The sequence below is a fragment of the Engystomops pustulosus genome, chromosome 3, assembly GCF_040894005.1.
Source record: "Engystomops pustulosus chromosome 3, aEngPut4.maternal, whole genome shotgun sequence".
Classification (NCBI taxonomy): Eukaryota; Metazoa; Chordata; class Amphibia; order Anura; family Leptodactylidae; genus Engystomops; species Engystomops pustulosus.
Genome location: NC_092413.1, coordinates 32,485,203 through 32,511,055, shown reverse-complemented (window position 1 = coordinate 32,511,055; position 25,853 = coordinate 32,485,203). Strand labels below are relative to the sequence as shown.

Sequence of the window (25,853 nt, the reverse complement as noted above, 5' to 3'; positions counted from 1 at the left end):
CATTGGGGCTTATTTACTAAGGGTCGCGGATCGCACTTTTGTCTGACTGTTCACCGTTTTCGGGTTTGCGCAGCTTTGACAGGAATTTAACAGGGGTTTGCGCTGGGATTGTGTCGCACGCGATCGGGGGGCGGGCCATTGACGATCTGACTGATTCGGACTGAGCGCGGAATTTAACTTTCAATTTGTGTCGCAAGACAATGAACTTACATGCACCAGAAAATAGAAGGTGAACTCCGTTGGACCTGAGCAGTGATGCGACACATGCAGGATATCAGGTGCACGATCTTAATCGCGATGTTTCTCATCAAACAATGCACTTTAGGTGAACTTTCAGACAGGTAAGTAAATGTGCCCCATTATGCTTGAAAATACAAATATATGTGCTACACAGACATATACTCACAGCACCACACTCATACTTCTTACACGTAGTGTCCAGCAGCAGCCTCCGTTATTAAGATACTATATTGCAACCTCCCTTATTAGTAGAATGTCCAGCAGCAGCCTCCACTCAATACAATGTCCAGCAGTAGCCTCCACTCAATACAATGTCCAGCATCAGCCTCCACTCAATACAATGGGGCATATGTACTTACCCAATCCCCGAGGTGCGTTCTCTGACAAGGATGAAGTCCGGCGCGATTCTTCAAGATCGTGCGTCCATTTTCCTGCATCTGTCGCTTCCCCGCTGAAGTCCGAGTTCACCTTCTTCTTCCCGATGTATGTGAGTGCATTGTCTTGCGACACAATTTGAATTGTAAATCCCTTGCTTAGTCTCAATCAGTCGGCCACACCCCCCGATTTGTGTCGCATGCAAGTTGGGGCGATTGCGCCAAAATCCGATCGCATGCACCAAAAAAACCACTTAAATTGCGGCGCAAATCGGAAATATTCGGGAAACCCAACAAAAATGTGCTGTGCGGACTCTTAGTAAATGTGCCCCAATGTCCAACAGCAGCCTCCACTCAACATAATGTCCAGCAGCAGCCTCTACTCAACACAATGTCTGGCAGCAGCCTCCACTCAACACAATGTCTGGCAGCAGCCTCCACTCAATACAATGTCCGGCAGCAGCCTCCACTCAATACAATGTCCGGCAGCAGCCTCCACTCAATACAATGTCCAACAGCAGCCTCCACTCAATACAATGTCCAACAGCAGCCTCCACTCAATACAATGTCCAACAGCAGCCTTCACTCAATACAATGTCCAACAGCAGCCTCCACTCAACACAATGTCCAGCAGCAGCCTCCACTCAATGCAATGTCCACCAGCAGCCTCCACTCAATACAATGTCCAACAGCAGCCTCCACTCAACAGCAGCCTCCACTCAATGAAATGACCAGTAACATGACTTAATAACATGACTAGTAGCAGCTTCCTCTCAATAGAGTGTCTGCAGGCTCACTAATAAATTGTCCACAAACAGTCACAGGGCCCCTCTCCATGTAACTCCCCCCCCCCCCCCCAAAAAAAAAACTCAGTACTTACCTCCCGCACTCTGGCTTCCTCTTCTTCCCACCATGTCCCATGCAGTAGTGTGCTGTGCCCCCGCATACTATTATGATGTCACACAGACATTCCCACGCTCTCTGTTGATCAATTATAAGATAAAAAACAAAATAATAATTATTCAAAATAATTATCAGTGCAACAACTCATCTCCTGGTCTTGGCTCTGATAATAAACAATACAATATAACATTAGCCTGAAAGACTATAAAGGTTCGGAGACATATAATTTATGTATCTGAAAATAAATCTTACAGTCGAGTCTTGTAATCTACGTCTAGGAATCGCGCAAATAAATGTATTGCTTGCATATTTATAAATAGCTCCACGTTAATATATCTCATAGAAATGTCGCTCCATGAATATTTTATGAGTTGTTCTCGGATTGCTATGAGATTTAATAATGTTTGCATAATGTGCTGAGAACCAAAATAATTACTCTGTAAACTGTTAATAAAATATGTTGCTGGAATGCCCTTAGGTCCAGATACAAGAAAATACGCATGACAATTTTTTATTTTTATGTATTTTTATGTTTTGGACCATTTTCAATACTTTGTATAATCAACAATTAAAATTCCTGGATTTATCGCAATCAGATGCTATTGTCTGGGAGCTGCCAGTGATTTGTCTGTGAGCTTCCACCTTCTAGATTTGTACTTCTCGGCGGCACTGAGATCTGGAACTGGAGTCTTTGGCAACAAATGATTGTAATTTCTCAGTACATGTTGTTGGTGGTCAATGGTGTTTAAACACTTAATAGTTGCTGCGCACAAAAAAACTCCCTATAATTATACATCGCCTCACATAACACCACCATTAGAGATGATTATGAGATTCCCACACACAAGGGGAAACCACAGTTTAATGTGAGAATTTATTGCTTAATGCAGTCAGTGTTTATGAATATTGTATGTATTTATATGTATATATAAAATTGCTCAAAAATTTGAACCACGATGGGTTGGCGTTTGGTAACGGTTGGGGCAGAGTCCCGCCAAGTCTAGGATGCTCTCAAAAAGAAGAAGAAGAAGAGCATGACATGGCCTGGTGGAACAGATCTTCTCAGCAGTGAACCAGAGCGGCAGTGCCCTTCCTGGAAGTCTGTGAATGGGAGGTTGCCCCAAGGCCATAAGGGCTAGAGACCTTTAGTCTTGACAAGAATTCGGTTGTCACCGGCATGAGATGCAAGGCTATGCCTGAAACGGCTCCAGAAGGTCAGGGAGAACTTCCACGACCTCCGAGTCTCACCGTGGAGCTAAGTCCATGCTAAGAGAAAGGAGACATCTTTGGCAAGACTGGGAGGTCTGGAAAGCCTTATCTGACATCCTGGTGCCCTTTCGGCATGGCACCTAAGTGCTGTATGTTTGAGTTTTCATCCTGCAGTAGATAACATTTTTTAACACTGTTTTAACTTCTTTTCTTTCCCAGCCAGAAGCAAATTAGTTCTTCGTTCTGTGTAGTTGCCAGAAGATGAGAGTCCCACTCACATTAATTGTGTTCTTACTTACAACTTCCAGGCACAACACAAAGCATGGAGGTAAGTGCATCCAGCTCAGTGCCCAGTGTTTAGGCCCAAACAAATAATCAGTATGGATGTGTGGACAACCCCTTAAAAGTGGCAAATCTATACCACATGTAGAGTTAAAGGGGAAGTGTAACTATCCACAGATGGGTCCTTACTACTTTTATAGTGCCCCTTTAAGAGCCAATGTCCCCTAAATCTGTGTGCACCACCATTCTACTGAGCCTATAACCTATTGTACTCCATAGCACAGGCAGTCTCCGGGCCACGTACATGATAGGTTCTGTAGGTTTGTTCTTAAGATAAATGTGTATGTAAGTTGGAACTGTATATTTTATAATTGTAACTCCAGACAAATGTTTTTTGGTCTCTGTGACAATTGGATTTTAAAAATTTTGGATTGTCACGAGAACCAGGATTAACAATAAAGCTTCATTACAGACACCATGAATAACTTTTATAGTTGTTTATTGTAGTCTAAGGCAAAAGTGCAGTAAATTACCAAAATCCAGAGGTCTGTTTGTAACTAGGGGTCGTCTGTAAGTCAGGTGTTCTTAAGTAGGGGACCGCCTGTAATAGAGTGCCAAACCAAATTTTAAAGGCAACACATATGAAATGTTAAAAAATAAATTTGGTTATTGTAACAACCTCTCAAACTTACTCAAAGAAACAAAGGCCGTCGGAGAAAGCCAGAACAGTGTAACTAGATGTCGCTATTCATCTTCACCCTGGTTCTGCAAGGTTGCCTGGTAAAACTGAAAACTCTTTAACCCCTTAAGGACGGAGGGTTTTTCGTCTCATTTCTCGCTCTCCAACTTCAAAAATCCATAACTTTTTCATTTTTCCGTGTACAGACCTGTGTGAGGGCTTATTTTGTGCGTAACAAATTTTACTTTCCCGTAATGTTATTTATTTTAACATGCCGTGTACTGCGAAGCTGAAAAAAAATTCCAAATGTGGAAAAATTGAAAAAAAACTGCACGTGCGTCAGGTTCTTGTGGGCTCAGTTTTTACGACTTTCACTCTTCGCTCCAAATAACATGCCTACTTTATTCTTTGGTTCGGTGCGATCGCGGTGATACCAAATTTATATAGGTTTTATTGTGTTTTAATACATTTTCAAAAATTAAACGAATGTGTACAAAAAAGAAAAAAAATTTTTTGCCATTTTCTGACGCTAATAACTTTTTCATACTTGGTGCACGGAAATGTGTGAGGGGTCGTTTTTTGCGAAATGAAGCGACGTTTTCATTGCTACCATTTTGAGGTCTGTGCGACATTTTGATCATTTTTTATTTCATTTTTTATGTTATGTAAAAAGGTGTAAAAGTCGCATTTCGGACATTTGGGCGCCATTTCCCGCCTCGGAGGTCACCGCCGGCCGTAACCGTTTTTATATTTTGATAGATCGGGCATTTTGGGATGCGGCGATACCTAATATGTTTGTGATTTTTACTGTTTATTATGTTTTATATCAGTTCTAGGGAAAGGGGGGTGATTTGAACTTTTAATATTTTATTAATTTTTTTTATTTTTTAAACTTTTTTTTTTCTTTTTTTTTCACTATCTTTTAGACCATCTAGGGTACATTAACCCTAGATGGTCAGATCGCTGCTACCATATACTGCAATACTTCTGTATTGCAATATATGGCATTTTTGCAGCACATTCATTACAATGAGCCACTGGCTCATTGTAACGAATCTGCAGCTGCCAGATAGCCTTGTGTCAAAAGAAGACACGAGGCTACCATGGCAACCGATCGCTGCCCCCCGATGACGTTCGGGGGCGTGGCGATCGAAAAAAAGATGGCGGCGCCCGCGCGCCGCCGTCTTTTAATTCCGCCGGCGACTTTGCCGGCGGCAACGGGGGGGGGGGTTTAATAGCCGCGATCGATGCACGGCTTGTTATATCACACGGCTCTGATTACTCTTTATAATACTATCGAGCCGTGCACCTGTGTGACCATGTCAGATTTCTATCTACTGGAAGCAAACATAGAAGCTTTCTATTGAATGACAGCAAACAGAGATCTAGAAAACCATGTCGAATGCAAATAGAAAGTACCATATATTCTCGTGTGTACACCACAAAAAATGTGCTGAAAAACCTCACCTCAGCTTATACACGATTCAAGGTAAAAAAAAATAAACTTAATACTCACCCTCCGTCGTCCCCAATGTTTGTTGTGGCTCCCGATCCACGTCGCGGCTCCCGGCGCCTCCTCTTCTATCTTCTCTTTGCAATAGCCGGCAGAGTCGCGTCGATGCGATCTGCCAGCCAGTGCACAGTATGATGCAGCAGTGTCGCGGCTGATGAGGAGCTGCTGGGAACCACGACGGGGATCGGGAGCCGAGACGAACATCGGGGACGCCGGAGGGTGAGTATTAAATTTATTTGTTTTATCTGTTTGGCAAACTGCGGGGGGCTGGCTGTGTACTACGTGGGGCAGGCTGTATACTACTTGGGGCTAGCTGTATACTATGTGGGGCTGGCTGTATACTACGTGGGGCAGGCTGTATACTACGTGGGGCAGGCTGTATGCTACGTGGAGCAGGCTGTATGCTACGTGGGGCTTGCTGTGTACTACATGTGGCTGGCTGTGTACTACATGTGGGCTGGCTGTACACTACATGGGGGCTGGCTGTACACTACATGGGGGCTGGCTGTACACTACATGGGGGCTGGCTGTACACTACATGGGGCAGGCTCACTGTATACTACATGGGGGCTGGCTGTACACTACATGGGGGCTGGCTGTTTACAACATGGGGTCTGGCTGTATACTACATGGGGGCTGGCTGTATACTACATGGGGCAGGCTGTATACTACTGGGGGCTGGCTGGCTGTATACTACATGGGGCTGGCTGTATACTACATGGGGGCTGGCTGGAAGTAAACTACATGGGGCTGGCTATATACTACATGGGGGCTGACTGTATACTACTGACCAATGAATTTCCAACCCTCGGCTTATACTCAAGTCAATAGGTTTTCCAAGTCAATACTCGAGTCAATAGGTTTTTGGTGGTAAAGTTATTGGTCTCAGCTTATACTCGAGTATATACGGTACATTGGAAAAATGTATAATTTTTCATCATGCAAACAATAACATTAATTTGCTGACAAGACAATACTCCTTTAAATCTGATATTTTTTTAAAAAGATTAAATTCCATAATTTAGACCTACAAAATTAATTGCTATCATTTAAAAAATTATGTAAATTAAATCCCTATGTCTTCTGTTAATGCTAATAAAAGAAACTACAAAAATTCAGGAATTAAAATCTCCATTTTACAGCCTGAAAGCGTTATATCATTCCTTATATCCCTACACTGTTCCACTATAACATTTTTTAACCTCTTTTCTACAATAACAAATCCCGGATTTCTCCCCGTTTTCGTTGACAGATTCACACATGATCGCCTGCGAGTGTTTTTTCATTTCCGAAGGCGGGCTTAAGTGGTGTTTACACGAGGTTCCATATTTCTATTACTGTTATTTGCCATAAATCCCACTTTAACAAATGTATTTTGAATGTTTGGGTTCTGAGAAGAATCCATTACAACATATACTGTAATTTCTCTAACACACTGTTTTTTAAATTGAGTTTTAAAGAAGCGAGCGGCACTGCCAAGGCACATGAATGACACTCACCACTTAGCATCTGTTTTCTCTGATTGCACGGCTCTTTTAATGGCTCAGTCACTGAGACTGAATCTGATTATAGCTATCACATAGCACAAGAAGAAGTGTTTTACCGTGTCTTACCCGCCAGCTTTATCAAGCGCGTAGCACATAGGCGAACACATTCCGCTATTCACAGCGACAAATGCATTTACAGGGAAATTCTAGCATCTCTTTCCAGAATCACCAACACACCACAGCTGTGCACACAGTCAGAGTCATAGAAAGATTGTAGAAGAGGGCACTTGAGGGAGGTAGGTGAGTCATGTAAAATTAGATAGCCGCCACACACCACCCAATGTGCCGCATGGAGCAGGCTAATCTAGTTAGTTGGATGAAGGATGTTGTGAGGTAAATTGTTCTATAATGACCATGTACTACACAAGCCCCGGAGGAAAGATGTCAGGCGCTGGGGTTTACCACATAAAATACAGCTTGATTTCTCAAGTCTAGTTCATTTTTTTTATCTGAGCCTGGAAAACCCCTTTCACAAATACAGATAGCACATTCAGAACATCAGTGGCCCACATTTATCAAAGCGTTTTCTGTCAGACTTTGCACTGAAAACAATGGGGGATATTTATCATACGCTGGCGCTCGTGCGCCAGTGTATGATAGCCCCACCTCTGCAAATTCGCAGCCCAATACATCAAGAGGCTTCTGCCTCTTGATGCATCGGGGCTTATTGCAGCACAGCGTTTATCCTGCCTGGCGTAGAAAAAATCGCAGCCGGCGACTTTTCTCGCCGGCCCACTCCTGTCTTGCCGCGCCCCCCCCCCTACACGCCCCTACATGAAGGTGGCGGATCGGGGCAAATAATCACAAAAGCTAGCAATAAGCTAGCATTTGCGATTATTTCAGGGCCTCTGCACCACGCCAGGTCCTGATAAATATGCCCCTATGTGTAAACTGCTTGCACATCTATTTATGAAGTGTTTGCGCCCAGTTTTGTGCCAAAACTCTACGCAAAATTCTGCACCTTAAGGGGCGTTCTGGATCTTATTTCGATTTGGATCGTGAAGCACATTTATTTTAGCAACTTGACAGAACTTTGTTGCCCTCTGTGGGGCACATTTACTAAGAAAGTCAGAAACATCACTAAAAATGCTCTTCTCTTATAATGTTGGGTGCGACTGATTCATTAAGAACGTGCACCGCAGCACGGATACTTCTTAAATACCTGTGCAAGCCGTTTTCGCAAAAAGAATTTGCAGTCCATCTGAAAACCGGCGCAAAGCCCTTAGTAAGGGTGCCCCTGTATGTTAGAGGTGCTCCAAAAAAACTTTGGGCATACTTCCAGAGCAAAGCAGGGCGCGCATGTTAATGAAGACCGTGCGCTAGTATACAATAATCCAGAGCACATTAGTGAGGCAACCTGCACCTAGTGTAGTTTGTAATACTTTTGATAAATCCGGGTCGTTGTTCTGACCACTGTTACTTGGCCAGTGGTTTGTTACAGTGGTCACATGACTGCCAGCACCTCGAGCCCAGCCGGTAGTGTACACAGAGTTTGAGATATTGGGGGTCATTTACTAAGGGCCCGGTTCGCGTTTTCCCGACGTGTTACCCGAATATTTCCGATTTGAGCCGATTTCCCCTGAATTGCCCCGGGATTTTGGCGCACGCAATCGGATTGTGGCGCAAAGGCGCCGGCATGCACGCGACAGAAATCGGGGGGCATGACCGAACTAAAACCCGACGGATTCGGAAAAAACGCTGCATTTTTAAAAAAAAATGTGTAGCGAAAATTGCACTTACCTTCACTGAGCCCGGCTCGGTGTATTCCAGTGCGTTCCGATGCTCTTCAGCGCAGCCGCGCCACCTGGTGGACGGCAGAGGAACTGCCTTAATAAATCCCGGCCGGACCCGAATCCAGCGCTTTTATAGGACATCCTTTTAATTACACCTACTATCATAAGTATGTCCCGCATACTTTACCAGGCCAGGAAACTCATAGCAGCTAAATGCATACAGACATTGCCCCCTACTGTTAAAGATTTGAGGAACTGCCTTCATGATATTATATGATTGGAAAAGGGAGTACCGTATACATTCGGGTATAAGCGTATATCCTGAGTATAAGCTGAGGCACCTAATTTTACAAAAAAATTGGGAAAATGTATTGACTTCAGTATAAGCTTAGGGTGGGAAATGCAGCTGCTATTCTGGGAGTACCCCATCAATAAAATGTCCAGCACAGTGCCACCATTAATAAAATTTCCAGCAGAGTGCCCCCATAGATATAATAACCAGAAGTTCCCCCAATAATAAAATGTCCAGCAGAGTACCCACATAAATATAATGTCCATCAGTGCCCCCATAAATATAATGCCCAGCAGAGTTTCCCCATTAATAAAATGCCCAGCACGGTGCCCCCCTTAAAAAAATAAACTTAGTACTTACCCTCCGGCACTGATCCAAAGCGTCCTCTTCTCCCTGCAGCTCGTCTTTGGGTTCCCGACCAGGCCAGCAGATGCACGCCTATGCGAGCCACTGCCACAGAAATTCATCAGCAGGCGGCTGATAGTTTCTGTGCAGGCAGATCTCATAGACGTGCATGTCCCGACCCCGTCAGGAACCCGAAGACGTGCTGCGGGGAGAAGAGTATGGCGGGGGTCAGCGCCGGAGGGTGAGTACTATGTTTACTCACCCTAAGGGAGGTTTGGGGTTGCAGTTTGGGCACTCAGTCACTAAAAGGTTCACCATCACTGATATAGGGTATACAGAAGAGAAAGGCAATGAAGAAATTTGATGTATTCTGGGACTCGTGGTTCGCTACATCAGGTCACTTCTCCAGGGATTAAACCCTTCCTGCAGATGCCCTTTTTTCTTTTTTTGCTTTTCCATTTAATGCTCCCGTCCTTTAAAAATACACAAATTTTTCTGTGTGTAGAGTTGTATGAAGGCTTGTTTCCTGTGTAACAAATTGTACTTCCTAGCGACTGTATCTTATATTCCATGCCATGTGATGAAAAGCTAGAAAAGTTCCAAATACAGAGAAATTGACAAAACAATTTTTTTACGGCTTTGACTCTTGCATTCTAAATGACATCTCCCCTTTATTCTTTGGGTCAGTACGATCATGAGGATACCATTATCACCTATAAATATCTCTTCTGGCAACCATCACTAGTCAGCCCCATACATAAAGGATGTGAAACCATATTAGAGAGGAAGAAGGAGTCAAGATACTGAACAACTTGTTTTTGGAATACAGAGAGCATACATTGATAATAATGGCCAATATACATTTTACGAAAAAATTGCAGTGTTTTGTGAACAGACCTCGCACACAAGTGGATTACAGTGCACCAAGTACAGATACAATCCTGGAATGTATAATTTTTTTTCTCCAGAGTCCTGCTGCAACAAACACACATTATTGTTATGCTACTTAAGGGAACGGCATGGGTGGATAGGAAAGATAGACAAAGACACTGATCGCCAAGACGACACCCCTTCCCAGCTGTTCCTGTCTAATTGTTCAGCCTATTCTAAGCGGTACATGACAACCAGTTAACCTTCAAAATCACCGGCAAAGTGAAAATATGGAGAGAAAGAGAGCAGAATACAAAACATCAAAGACAAGATATGAGTCAGAACCAGGAGCACAAAAGTAGTATAAAATAAATAGGCAAACGGATAGTCAGAAAACTGGCAAAGGTTCAGAGAATCCAAAATACAGAGGACAGGACCTTACAGGCATTTACTATGGGTAGTCCTGAGGGCTTAGCACAGACTCTAGGGTTGCCATACCAACATTTGGCACCCCACGAATTTGCTGCAGGGGGGGGGGGGGAGTATTGAGAAGGAAATCCTCCTGCAACCATTTAAATGCCTTGGTCGCGGCATTCAGTTAAGGTAAGTTCAGGTAAGTCAGTGATATATTACCGCTGACCCCCAGTGCTTAACAACGGAGCCAATGCTGGTTCAGCTCTGTATCGGAGCATTGGCTCCATGCTGTACTATAATGGGGTGGAGCGCTATTAGCCGGACTCCGCGCTGTAAGGTAAGGTGAAACTAATGACAGATGATTCAGATATGACAGATATGCCAACAATATTTTAAAAATTCCTTTCTTATTTACCACTTACTTTTTCTGTAAAGTATTTTCTATCCATTCACTCTACAATTGACCTCATCCCCTCTGGATTCCACTCACTACATTAGATCAAAACTGCTCTTTGTGAAGGTTACCAATTACATGCTCAATGTCAACTCTAGATGTCATTGCTCTTATTTTTATTACACTCCTTCCCTTAGATCTTTCTGTTGCTATTGACGCTGCGCATCACCAACTCCTTTCGGTATAACCTCCTTGTAACTGAGGATGATAAGTTGCTATCATGTCACTCCTCTAACATGTCCAGCTGCCAGTATACCGGAGTTTCTTGCTTCCAGGTGCAATGATGATATCCTGTTTGCCTCTACAGTGGGATAAGTCCTACTGTCTAGCTCCACTTTTTTCACAGTAGTCGGCAGTGATTTGCTGCTCCAAATGTTCAGGTTGTCTCCATGTAAGGACAACCACATAACTGGGTCACACCCACAGTGTACGTTCAGTGGAGGCTAGAGATGGATTCCATTTAGTGGCATCCATCTCCTATAACAAATAATGGCCCTAGCCGAGCACATGCTACTTTTTTCAGTGGGATGCAGATAAAAAGTGCAGTGCTTTGCTTCTCATCCTGTGGTTCCTGCTCGAGGTGACGTATAAGGAGGCCTCTGTCCATGAATATGTTCAGCATATGCACCACAAGCTTTCCTGGCGTATAATATAATATGTGCATATCAAAAGATGTGAATGTAGCCTTAACTGCTTCAATCACTGATTGGCTGCACAGATGATACAACTAGGTGTGTGAATGTTACTCGACCAGGAAGTGAAGTAAGAATCGGGTCCAGGGGTCCATCACAAACAGAGCAGCGGGGAACCCCTGAGCTAAGTAAAGATTCTTAATAACTTTTTAAAGGAATTTACTGACGCCATCAAACATAAATAACAAATAGTATGCTGCAATGATGCAATTATGGTGAAGTTTACCGTACATTTATTATGTCTGTAAATTGCATCAAATCTCTAAAAACTGAGTTTGAGTTAATTCATGAATTTATTGCTTGGTACACCTGGGGCATGTACAAAGAATCACAGAGAGCCTGCCCACAACACAAATGTAAGTAGCAGGACGGCTGAATCACTTGATGAACAACAGGCAGTAAAAGCACATGGGCAACTTATGTGAAAGCATGGCCAACCCATTTAGCGTCAATTGAAACAAATTCTCTAACTATCTGGTTCCCCCCAACCCAGAGCAGAGGTAGCGCCCTAGGTGATCGCCTAACTCTGTCTACTTATCATCCTGGGAGTCATTTATGCCTTGGTCGCACCACATTGCTTGCAAATATATTCGTTTTTTGGACATTCCATGCTATGGACAGTCATAATAAAGATATGGTGAACTTCAGCATAAGATGCTCTTTCCCACTATAGCATTGGTTATATATGGTAGAGGCAGGTGGTGACTCCCTTAAATAAACTTTAACTTTAGATTTGTCATTTCGACCAAAAAAAACACCTCTATATTAAATAATCTATAAAACTGACTAATTCCCTGAGTGTTCAGCATGCCCACATTGTAGGCTTCTGTTTTATATCTCTTTGGCACTTTCACCTTTACCTAATATCAGGATTATTTTTTTTCTAATCTGCCAGGATTATCCTTTGTTTCAGTGTAATAACCAATCTGCAGGGAGTGTTCTAATGAAGAGGGATTAAGTGATTTGCATAGTTTTAGGTTAAATTAATTAAATTTCTCCTTTGGTTAAGAACCTTCTTTTAAAATTGGAATTCCTATATTTTAATTTGGTCTTATTACAACTTCATCATGTACCGTATTTTTCGGACTATAAGGCGCAATTCTCAGAAATCAAAGGTGCGCCTTACAGTCCAGTGCGCCTTATATATGAACCATACTTACAGTCAACAGATGCTTTGAACAGTGCACAGGTCTGCCACCTGCTGGTCATTCATCCTTATAATCAGTAGCGCCTTATAATTCGGTGCGCATTATATATGAACCTAGACATTTTAGCAGGGATTTATTGATGGTGCGCCTTATACTCTGGTGCGCCTTATAGTCCGAAAAATACTGTATGTCTTACCCCTAAAAAAAGGAAAAAAAATGTAGAACAAATACTATCTCATACAATTTTAAGCTGACCCTATTATAAATTGAGGCCCCTAATTTTACCACAAATAACTGGGGAATGCATTAGTCACAGACTTCCCCAGCATTGTAATACCCATCAACTTCCCCCAGTACTGTAATGCCCTGCAGCCCTCCCCAGTAATGTAATGTCCAGCAGCCTCCCCTAGTTATGTAATGCCCTGCAGCCCTCCCCCAGTAATGAAATGCCCTGCAGCCCTCCCCCAGTAATGAAATGCCCGGCAGCCTCCCTCAGTAATGAAATGCCCTGCAGCCCTCCCCCAGTAATGTAATGCCAAGCAGCCCTTCCCCAGTAATGTGATGCCCAGCAGCCTCTCCCAGTACTGTAATGCCCAGAAGCCTCCCCCTGTAATGTAATGACCAGCAGCCTCCCCCAGTACTGTAATGACCAGCAGCCTCCCCAGTAATGAAATGACCAGCAGCCTCCCCCAGTAATGAAATCCTGAGCAGCCTCCCCCAGTAATGTAATGCTCAGCTGCCTCCCCAAGTAATGTCATGCCCTGCAGCCTCCCACAGTGATGTAATTCCCAGCAGCCTCCCCCAGTAATGTAATGCCCACCATCCTCTCCCAGTAATTTAATGTCCAGCAGCCTCCCCCAGTTATTTAATGATCAGCAGCCTCCCCAGTAATGCAATGCCCATCAGCTTCGCCCAGTAATCTAATGCCCTGCAGCCCTCCCCCAGTAATGTAATGCCCAGCAGCCTCCCCCAGTACTGTAATTCCGAGCAGCCTCCACCCAGTAATGTAATGCCCTGCAGCCTCCCCCAGTAATGTAATACCAAGCAGCCTCCCCCAGTAATGTCATGCCAAGCAGCCTCTCTCAGTAATGTAATGCCCAGCAGCCTCCCCCAGTAATGTAATGCCCAGCAGCCTCCACCCAGTAATGTAATGCCCAGCAGCCTCCCCCAGTAATGTAATGCACAGCAGCATCCCCCAGTAATGTAATGCCCAGCAGCCTTTCCCCAGTAAAGAAATGCTCCATGTACCACCCTTGTAATGAAATGCCCTGCAGCCTTGCAGCATTGGAAGGCGAGTAAGTAAATTTATTTTTTAGACACCCATGTATAAGCCGAGGTATACACATTTTTGTGCAGAAAAACTTGGCTTATACACAAGTATATATGGTAGTAAAGGAGAAAATACAAAAAGTCGCCAGAGGTTGGATCTGCACTTTTCAAGTATTTATGATGTATCCTGCGTAGAGATGAGCGAACATACTCGTCCGAGCTTGATGCTCGATCGAGCATTAGCGTACTCGTAACTGCTCATTGCTCGGACGAGTATTTCGCCCGCTCGAGAAAATGGCAGCTCCCGCCGTTTTGCTTTTTGGCGGCCAGAAACAGAGCCAATCACAAGCCAGGAGACTCTGCACTCCACCCAGCATGACGTGGTACCCTTACACGTCGATAGCAGTGGTTGGCTGGCCAGATCAGGTGACCCTGGGATAGACTAGCCGCTGCCCGCGCTGCTCGGATCATTCTCTGTCTGGATGCCGCTAGGGAGAGAGCTGCTGCTGGTCAGGGAAAGCGTTAGGGTGTTCTATTAGCTTACTGTTAGGCAGGAGTGATTCTACAACAACCCAACAGCCCTTCTTAGGGCTACAATAACGTTATACTTTTTTTTTTTTGTTTGCTTGTGGCTGGGCTTGCTGGCACTAGTAGTGCAGCTAGTACCATATTGTGAGGAATTAGCAGGGGGACTTGCTACCGTTGTGTTTAGCTCTTAGTGACACACATATCCACCTCAAACACCAAAGTGGGAGAATTTATTAGGGGTTTGATTTCAATTAGGCACAGTCTGCCAGTTTCTTTTTATTTTACGTTTATTTTTTTAATAACTCAGTGTCATCTCATCTTGCATAGTAGTGTGCTTTAATACTTGGCTAGAAAATAGCCATAGGAGAATCCAAACGGCTTACTTACGCCTACAGTAGCGTTATATATATTTGATTTCTGGTTGATCTGCTGGTGGCTGTACTTGCTGCAGTGCATCTACTAGCAAATTGTGAGCAATTTGGAGTGAGACTTGCGACCACTGTGTTTTGCGCTTAGTGACGCACATATCCATCGCAAAGACCGAAGTGGGAAAATTTATTAGGGCCCGGGGTTGGATTTCAATTAGGCACAGTCTGCCATTTCCTTTTTTATTTTACGTTTATTTTTTTCATAACTCAGCGTCATCTCATCTGGCATAGTAGTGTGCTTTAATACTTGGCTAGAAAATAGCCATAGGAGAATCCAAACGGCTTACTTACGCCTACAGTAGCGTTATATATATTTGATTTCTGGTTGATCTGCTGGTGGCTGTAGTTGCTGCAGTGCATCTACTAGCAAATTGTGAGCAATTTGGAGTGAGACTTGCGACCACTGTGTTTTGCGCTTAGTGACACACATATCCATCGCAAAGACCGAAGTGGGAAAATTTATTAGGGCCCGGGGTTGGATTTCAATTAGGCACAGTCTGCCATTTCCTTTTTTATTTTACGTTTATTTTTTTCATAACTCAGCGTCATCTCATCTGGCATAGTAGTGTGCTTTAATACTTGGCTAGAAAATAGCCATAGGAGAATCCAAACGGCTTACTTACGCCTACAGTAGCGTTATATATATTTGATTTCTGGTTGATCTGCTGGTGGCTGTAGTTGCTGCAGTGCATCTACTAGCAAATTGTGAGCAATTTGGAGTGAGACTTGCGACCACTGTGTTTTGCGCTTAGTGACGCACATATCCATCGCAAAGACCGAAGTGGGAAAATTTATTAGGGCCCGGGGTTGGATTTCAATTAGGCACAGTCTGCCATTTCCTTTTTTATTTTACGTTTATTTTTTTCATAACTCATCTGGCATAGCAGTGTGCTTTCATACTTGGCTAGAAAATAGCCATAGCAATAGGATAGCATCGTTTGGTTTTAAAAACTAAAAAACACAAAAAAAAAAAAAAACACAAAAAAAAGTTAAAAAAAAAATTAAAGTTATACCTCTCATTTTCAAAATGTTTAACCCGAGGGCTAGGGGTAGAGGACGAGGGCGGGGACGTGGGCGTCCAACTACTGCAGGGGTCAGAGGCCGTGGTCCTGGGCGGGGTGAGACACCACCTGCTTATGAGGGAGCAGGGGAACACCGCAGAGCTACACTCCCTAGGTTCATGTCTGAAGTTACTGGGACTCGTGGTAGAGCACTGTTGAGGCCAGAACAGTGCGAACAGGTGATGTCGTGGATTGCCGACAATGCTTCGAGCAATTTGTCCACCAGTCAGTCTTCCACGCAGTCCACCCATGTCACCGAAATCGGCACTCCTCCAGCTCCTGCACCTCAGCCTCCTCCCCCCCAGTCTGCCCCCTCCCAGCAAAATTTGCCATTTGAACCGGCATACTCTGAGGAACTGTTTTCTGGACCCTTCCCACAGTCACAAACCACTTGTCCGGTTGCTGATGAGCAATTTTCCGATGCCCAGGTTTTCCACCAGTCGCAGTCTGTGGGTGATGATGACCTTGTTGACGTACTGGAAGAAGTGTGTAAAGAGGTGTCCGACGATGAGGAGACACGGTTGTCAGACAGTGGGGAAGTTGTTGTCAGGGCAGGAAGTCCGAGGGGGGAGCAGACTGAGGGATCGGAGGATGATGAGGTGACAGACCCAAGCTGGGTTGAGAGGCCGGGTGAACACAGTGCTTCTGAGACGGAGGAGAGTCCTCGACCAGAACAGGTTGGAAGAGGCAGTGGTGGGGCCAGACGGAGAGGCAGGGCCAGAGCTGGTGCATCAGCGCCAAATGTGTCAACTAGTGAAGCTCCCGTGGCGAGGGCTCTTGCGGCGAGGGCTAGATTTTCAGAAGTCTGGAGGTTCTTTAAGGAAACACCGGATGACCGACGGACTGTGGTGTGCCACATTTGCCAAACCAGGATCAGCAGGGGTTCCACCACTAATAGCTTAACTACCACCAGTATGCGCAGGCATATGAATGCTAAACACCCCACTCAGTGGCAACAAGCGCGTTCACCTCCGGCCGTGCACACCACTGCTCCTTCACCTGTGTCAGCTGATAGTCAGCCCCCTGCCCAGGACCCTGCCACAAAAACCCCATCGTCGCCTCCACGATCCTCCACAGCATCCACCAGCGTTCAGCTCTCCATACCCCAGACGCTGGAGCGGAAACGCAAATATAGTGCAACCCACCCGCACGCCCAAGCCCTTAATGTGCACATCTCCAGATTGCTAAGCCTGGAGATGCTGCCCTATAGGCTAGTAGAGACCGAGGCCTTTCGCAGCCTCATGGCGGCGGCCGCCCCTCGGTATTCGGTCCCCAGCCGCCACTACTTTTCCCGATGTGCCGTCCCAGCCCTGCACCAGCACGTGTCAGACAACATAATCCGTGCCCTGACCAACGCCGTTTCTGACAAGGTCCACCTGACCACGGACACGTGGACGAGTGCTGCCGGGCAGGGCCACTATATATCGCTGACGGCACATTGGGTTAACTTGGTGGAGGCTGGGACCGAGTCTGACCCTGCGGCTGGTCATATACTGCCGACGCCGAGGATTGCGGGGCCTACCTAGGTCCAGGTGTTTCAGGCCTACTATGCCTCCTCCTCCTCCCACCCCTCCTCCACCTCTTCCTCCTCCGAATTACCATCCGTGGGCATGGCGCCATCAGTCGGTAGCTCTAGGCACAGCAGCAGTGCCGTCGCTAAGCGACAGCAGGCGGTGCTCAAACTGCTGAGCCTAGGCGATAAAAGGCACACCGCCCAAGAACTATTACAGGGCATCACGGCGCAGACTGATCTGTGGCTGGCACCGCTGAACCTGAAGCCAGGCATGGTTGTGTGTGACAACGGCCGTAACCTGGTGGCGGCTCTGCAACTCGGCAGACTGACACATGTGCCATGCCTGGCCCATGTGTTAAATCTGATAGTTCAGCGTTTCCTCAAGACATACCCCAATCTGTCTGATTTGCTCACGAAGGTGCGCCGCATCTGTGCGCATTTTAGGAAGTCCAGCACAGATGCTGCCACTCTCAGGGCAGCGCAGCGCCGCCTCCAACTGCCCGCTCACCGACTGTTGTGCGACGTGCCCACGAGGTGGAATTCAACACTGACCATGTTATCCAGAGTTTACCAGCAGCGCCGAGCGATTGTAGACTGCCAGATGTCAACTTCCACCAGAACTGGTAGTCAGGTCAGTCAGCTTCCTCAAGTCTACAATGAGGAGTGGACGTGGATGTCTGATATCTGTCAGGTGCTGAGTAACTTTGAGGAGTCAACACAGATGGTCAGTGGCGATGCCGCCATCATCAGCCTCACCATCCCGCTGCTTGGCCTGTTGAAAAACTCTCTGATCAGCATGAAGTCGGAAGCTTTGCGCTCGTCACAAGAGACGGGGGAAGAAGATTCCCTTGTTGATAGCCAAAGCACCCTTAGGTCTGTTTCTCAGCGCATATCGGAGGAGGTGGAGGTGGAGGAGGATGAGGAGGAAGAGGAGGAGAATGTTGGCGAGACACAAGAGGGGACCATTGTTGAGTCCTTCACTGTTCAGCGTGTATGGGCAGAAGAAGAGGAGTTGGAGGAGTTGGAGGAGGAGGAAATGGACAGTCAGGCCAGTGAGGGGAGTGAATTCTTACGCGTTGGTACTCTGGCGCATATGGCAGATTTCATGCTAGGCTGCCTATCCCGTGACCCTCGCGTTCAAAGAATTTATTCCAGCACCGATTACTGGGTGTTCACTCTCCTGGACCCACGGTACAAGCAAAATCTTTCCACTCTCATCCCTGGAGAGGAAAGGAGTGTGAGAATGCATGAATACCAGCAGGCCCTGGTGCACAAGCTGAAACAGTATTTCCCTTCTGACAGCGCTAGCGGCAGAGTGCGTAGTTCTGCGGGACAAGTAGCGAGGGAGAGTAGGCGAGCAGGCAGCTTGTCCAGCACTGGCAAGGGTACGCTTTACAAGGCTTTTGCCAGCTTTATGTCACCCCAGCAAGACACTGTCACCTGTCCCCAGTCTCGGCAGAGTAGAGCTGATCTTTACAGAAAGATGGTGAGGGAGTACGTAGCTGACCATACCATCGTCCTAAATGATCACACAGCTCCCTACAACTACTGGGTTTCAAAGCTGGACATGTGGCACGAACTGGCGCTGTACGCCTTGGAGGTTCTTGCCTGCCCTGCCGCTAGCGTCTTGTCCGAGCGGGTTTTCAGTGCAGCTGGTGGCATCATCACCGATAAGCGTACACGCCTGTCGACTGACAGCGCTGACAGGCTGACGCTTATTAAGATGAATAAAGCCTGGATTTCTCATAATTTCCAATCTCCACCAGGTGAAGGAAGCTCAACCTAAATAATTTATCCACTCCTCCTCCTCCTCATTTTCCTCCTTCTCCTCCTCTTTGTACAGTAAAGCAGAGGAAACTGGCTATTTTTTGACAGGGCCCACTGGCTCTAGCTATAGTACTTTATGCATTTAATTTTTCTGGAGGGCCACCGACCCAGTCCTCTGTTTTAAACAATTTTTGGGAGTGCCACATACAGGCACTCAATCTATTCAATTTTTCTGGAGGGCCACCTACCTGCTCCTCTGGTTTGAAAACTTTTTTGGACTGCCACATACAGGCACTCAATCTATTCCATTTTTCTGGAGGGCCACCTACCTGCTCCTCTGGTTTGAAAACTTTTTTGGACTGCCACATACAGACACTCAATCTATTTCATTTTTCTGGAGGGCCACCTACCTGCTCCTCTGGTTTGAAAACTTTTTTGGACTGCCACATACAGGCACTCAATCTATTTCATTTTTCTGGAGGGCCACCTACCTGCTCCTCTGGTTTGAAAACTTTTTTGGACTGCCACATACAGGCACTCAATCTATTCCATTTTTCTGGAGGGCCACCTACCTGCTCCTCTGGTTTGAAAACTTTTTTGGACTGCCACATACAGGCACTCAATCTATTCCATTTTTCTGGAGGGCCACCTACCTGCTCCTCTGGTTTGAAAACTTTTTTGGACTGCCACATACAGGCACTCAATCTATTTCATTTTTGTGGAGGGCCACCTACCTGCTCCTCTGGTTTGAAAACTTTTTTGGACTGCCACATACAGGCACTCAATCTATTCCATTTTTCTGGAGGGCCACCTACCTGCTCCTCTGGTTTGAAAACTTTTTTGGACTGCCACATACAGGCACTCAATCTATTTCATTTTTCTGGAGGGCCACCTACCTGCTCCTCTGGTTTGAAAACTTTTTTGGACTGCCACATACAGGCACTCAATCTATTCCATTTTTCTGGAGGGCCACCTACCTGCTCCTCTGGTTTGAAAACTTTTTTGGACTGCCACATACAGGCACTCAATCTATTTCATTTTTCTGGAGGGCCACCTACCTGCTCCTCTGGTTTGAAAACTTTTTTGGACTGCCACATACAGGCACTATCCAAATTAAATTGTCTCCATAGCAGCCTCCACACGTTGTCTCCATTGCTACCTCCAAAAGTCGTCCATATAGCTGCCTCCATACATCGTCCCTTTATCAAACGAGGTGTGTCAGGCAGAAATTTGGGTTGTTTTCATGGATTCCACATCAAAGTTGTTAACTTTGTCGCCACCCAGCTGTGTTATCCACAAAATATACTGGCAAACTTTTATCATTTACCAATATTATTTCAGCGCTTCTTGCGCTTCTGTTTACATTCCCCTCACCCGCCATATCCTAAACTTATAAGAACGCTACTACACTTGATCTTATACAAAAGGTTCTTAGAAGTGCTGTTTGGGGAGTAGCCTAGAGACAGGGGCTTGGATTGGCGAAAGATCGCCTGGCAGCGGAGCGCCAGCTCCATGCGCATCATGCGCTTCTTGCGCATCTGTTTACATTCCCCTCACCCGCCATATCCCAAACTTATAAGAACGCTACTACACTTGATCTTATACAAAAGGTTCTTAGAAGTGCTGTTTGGGGAGTAGCCTAGAGACAGGGGCTTGGATTGGCGAAAGCTCGCCTGGCAGCGGAGCGCCAGCTCCATGCCAAGATCCAACTAACATAGTTTTAACTGCAGCACCTTTAATCTACTACTAGTTCACTGCCTCCATACATGGTCCCCTTATCAAACGAGCTGTGTCAGGCAGAAATTTGGGTTGTTTTCATGGCTTCCATGTTAACTTTGTCGCCACCCTGCTGTGTAATCCACAAAATATACTGGCAAACTTTTATCATGTACCGATATTATTTGAGCGCTTCTTGCTCACCTCCTTTGGTTCCTCTCTGCCACCCATTGGTTTGAAGCCTGAGTCCATTTAGGGTATGTCGCCATGCCACTCTCTAGCCTGCCGCTGCTGCCGCTGCCTCTGCATGCCGTCCCCTATAGTGTCAGGGTCAATTATTGGATGTTTTAGATGCTATCTAGCTTCATTCTGTCACTCTGTCATGGCCATGCTGTTGCCAATAGTTTTGGCATAATGGTGCGATTAAGCAGCCTCAGAGGCATCCATGCATGCTGCCCCTGCTGTTTCCTGTCCATTTCTGTGGTGTTTCCATCCTTTTCTGAGGTTCCCAGGTGTTTGGCCAAGCTTCCCTGTGCAGAGCCTTGGTCCCCTTGAAAAATGCTCGAGTCTCCCATTGACTTCAATGGGGCTCATTACTCGAAACGAGCACTCGAGCATCGGGAAAAGTTCGTCTCGAATAACGAGTACCCGAGCATTTTAGTGCTCGCTCATCTCTAATCCTGTGGATATGTTAAAAATCCTTCAATGAAAATACCATTTTATTCAACCTCATTTCAGCTCTTAAAGAGACTCTGCTATCAGCATTTGCCCCAATAAACTACTAGCCCCCTCTGGAAGAGTATCAAATGGCCTTTCTAGAATTTCCTCTTTTAATGTTATATTTATAAATACAGACAATACTTAAGAACACTCGACTTACATACGACCCGTAGTTACAAACAGACCTCTGGATATTGGTAATTTATTGTACTTTAGTCCTAGGCTACAATGATCAGCTGTAACAGTTATCACAGGTGTCTGTAATGAAGCTTTATTGTTAATCCTGATTCTTATGACAACCCAACATTTTTAAAATCCAATTGTCACAGAGACCAAAAAAGTTCTGGCTCTGATTACAATGATAAAATATACAGTTCCGACTTACATACAAATTCAACTGAAGAACAAACCTACAGACCCTATCTTGTATGTAACTCGGGGACTGCCTGTAGTCAATTTTCACAGTCATATGCAAATGAGCTGAGACATTTGTCATTTGACATGAGTCATTTTTAGAGGCTGGAGGGGGAGTGTCATTTTACACTCCCCTAATTTTGGTTCTATAGCACCTAGAAACATGCTTTGTTTGTCATTAAAGATAAGAATCTCATCTTTTAGATCACATCAGGCTTGTGGTTGTCTGGTCTAAAGAACTGCAGACACAGGCAATTACAGATGTATAGAAATATAAATGTGAGCCACAGAGAAAAAATTCAGTACCCGTCTTTGGGAATATTTAATCAAATTGTACATAGTGTCCTAACAGCCAAACGCTGAACCTGAACTACTGGCTGACATTATGGGTTTCGGGTCTGATAATCACTAATTATTTTCCCTTCTGCAGATTGGTATTTGCTGATAGAGGTTGTTCTTCTTCTTCTGGCATTTGGATTATGCATTGGAATTGGAAAGTGCATTTATTTCATTAAAGCAATCGCTACCATCTGGTCACAATCCAATATTTTACTTGAAGATCTTCTCGCTGTTCCTTTCATAAGGATGAGAAGAACATTTTATTGTTCTGTTATCTTAGAAGATAAAAGACATCACATTCTCTACCTTGTCCAGGAGGGTAGAAGTAGCTGAGTGTCCATATAACAGAACCCCCCACCTTCTCATGCCCCCCACACTGCTGCATTGTCTTCTATACTGTATTATTGTCTTCTAATCTTTTTTTATTGTATTTTACTAAAGAGCTAAAAAAGAGCTTGAGGAGAAAGAGGGAAAATTCAAAGAAGTGATTGCCCACGAACAACCAAAGTAAGAATTACCCAAAACGGTGGTACAAAATACCCACATGGCTCTATCCTATAATATGTTTTCACTGAGATGCATTCAGTACTAATAGAACTGTTCTTACAAGTGAGAAGACCAAGAGGACCAAGGCAAGTTATGGTCTGGAGGAGGAAGAGGAGGAGTAAAGAAAACATCTAAAAGGAAGTGAAACAGGAAGTGACTGGTGGCAGAGGAAGAAAACGAAATCTTCCATTAATAATTCAGCCATCATCCTCTATGTCTTCCTTTTTCTTTATGTTCATATGAAGAATATGTAAATAACAGGGGTCCATGCTTGCTCCGGTGTTACCTTACTGTGTAGGTATGGACACTTTCTAATGAACTTTCCACTTTTGCGTTCTATTAGGTTTCTGTTTTCCATATTGTTCTGGCAGTGTACTTCCCTCTGCTGCCCCCTCCCTCTAAAGCGACTCCAAGGTCCCAGGCTCACGCTCGAATCATGTCCAGACAATTAAAGTTCAATCAACTTTACCAAATCAAGAAAAAATTTGGCACTCAATTTTTTTGCAAAGTATTAAATAATTTTTATTCATGCTATTTAGACGATCCAATAGTGTAATGTTTTGATCCACTGAGGGATCTTTATCAGACATAGATTGCAAGGAGAGAGGTAGTGTGGCAGTAATACTGCCATAGCGAATTACCTTGACCCCTTCATACCTGTGTACTCTGGCCCACCAGAGACAGCTGTCCCGGGATTTTGGCACAAGCGATCGGATTTTGGCGCATCAGCACCGGCTTGCACTCGACAGAAATGGGGGGGGGGGGGCGGTCAGATGGACAACCTGACGGATTCGGACAAGGTGCGGGATTTAACATTTAGAAATGTGTCAAAATACACGCACTTACAAGCACCGGGAAGAAGAAGGTGAACTCTGGCGAACCTCGGCACAGAAGCAATGGATGCAGGGACTCGGGCGCACGATCTTAGTGAATTGCGGCAGACCCGAACCCTCGTCAGACAATGCACCGCGGGATCATGACAGGACCGGGTAAGTAAATCTGCCCCATTGCCTTTAGGGTTTCAAATAGGCTGTCTATAGCAGTAACTATATCTGATCTAAAAGCCAAGCGAGCTTGATGGCTTGGTGAGCCATTTCAAGATTTGATAATCGGTCTATTTAACCACAGAACAAACACCTCCACTGGGGGCTATGGAAATCATAGGAGTATTAATCTTGTTTTATAAAAACACCTTTTAAGCAAAAACCACAAAAGGGACATGAAATTTATTATGGCGAGTAATAAAGGAGTAGATTAATTCCCTTTTGTTAGAGTTATAAGGGGACATTGAAGGCCTATGTTGTAACCATTGGGCCTTCACATGGTTGACAACAGGGCCACACAGTCAGTCCCCTACTTAAGAACACCCAATTTACAGACAACCCCATGTTACAAAACAGACCTCTGGATATTGGTAATTTACTGTACTTTAGCCTTAGGCTACAATAAACAGCTGTAACAGTTATCACAGGTGTCTGCAATGAAGCTTTTTTGTTAATCCTGGTTCTTAAGACAACCCAACATTTTTAAAATCCAATTGTCACAGAGACCAAACAAATTCTGCCTGGGATTACAATTATAAAATATACAGTTCTGACTTACATAGAGATTCAACTTAAGAACAAACCTAAAGAAGCTATCTTGTACTTAACCTGGGGACTGCCTGTCCTAGCAATTTTTCTATCAAAGTGATAGGAAAAAGAGGACTCAGTGTTGGGACTTTCCCAGTGCTACATTATATTATAGAAGAATCTATTATTTCTGCATCTCTAAGATGCAGATGCAGTTGACTGTGAGACCAATGCAGTATAGAATCCTCTATGTGCTCCATCTCCACACAATAATGTCATGTGTGTCCTTCTGCAGGAGCTGGACAAAGTGTTTTCTGAATGACCACTGGGAGATAATTATTTTTATTTTTTCTACTGACGTATTTGTGAGATTTACATTATGAGGAATTGGAGGTATACCCTACAAATTATTGAGGGGGTTCTGCTTTTTTCATTTAACTTATGGAAAAGATGCTGGTGTTTCAGAGAAGGTAAAGAGGGGGTTCTGCTGGTTCACCATAGAATTGAATAAGCTGGTTCTGCTGTTGTTGGGGTAAAGGGGGGGGGGGCACAAAATTTATAGGGCCCTGGAATTCCTGATGCCAACCTTTCATTGGTGATAGTAAGGGCGGAAATCTGATAAGATTACGTTTGAGTACTGTGACGTTAATGTTACATCTTAGTGCTTGCTTACTAGCTACAGAATTTCAATCCATATATTTACTTAGCAGACTCAAAAGATGAGTAATCCGCCAGACTGTTGGCACTGGGCTGAGTCTACTTGTTAGCAGAGAGCAATGAATCATATTGTAGTGTGTAAGTCATGTCTGATACAATTCTCTATGCATGTCACAACAATCTTTTTCTGGATAGATGAACATCAGATATAGTAACAAGAAAAATGTCGGTATTCTGTATGCTTGTATAGTTTTACTAGTTACTATAGAAAGTAATTTGGATGGTGGTAGTAGGGGGAGGGGATTTGGTAAAACAGTATAGAAAATCCCTATACTGTTTATACAAATTCATTTTATGCTCTTATTTTATTTGTAACTTAATAAAAAAATTTTACATAAAAATCAAGGTTCTTTTTTTTCATTCTAAAACAGAATTACCTGGAGGTTAAAGGTGTTTTCCCATGAAAGAAAACTCTCACATCTCAATCTCCTAGTGATGTTAACACAATGAAAATAATTTTAACCCCTTACTTTATATTTTACTAAGTTTTATTGCTGTCCCTATCACTCTCTAGGCTGCTCAGTGTAAAATCCCAAGGTGTGAGTGGGGCCTCATTAAGCAGACACGTT

General features: G+C 44.6%; 1 long non-coding RNA gene across 1 annotated transcript in view; it reads right to left on the bottom strand.

Moving 5' to 3' along the window:
• Positions 1–1,514: 1,514 nt before the first annotated feature.
• The window catches only part of LOC140120444 (uncharacterized), a 61,265-nt gene continuing 36,926 nt past the window's right edge, over positions 1,515–25,853 (bottom strand). Inside the window, exons 2-3 of the long non-coding RNA XR_011853794.1 lie at positions 3,542–3,609; positions 1,515–1,595 (exon numbers count right to left, since the gene is read on the bottom strand). This is a non-coding gene — a long non-coding RNA (uncharacterized lncRNA). The remainder of the gene's footprint in view (positions 1,596–3,541; positions 3,610–25,853) is intronic.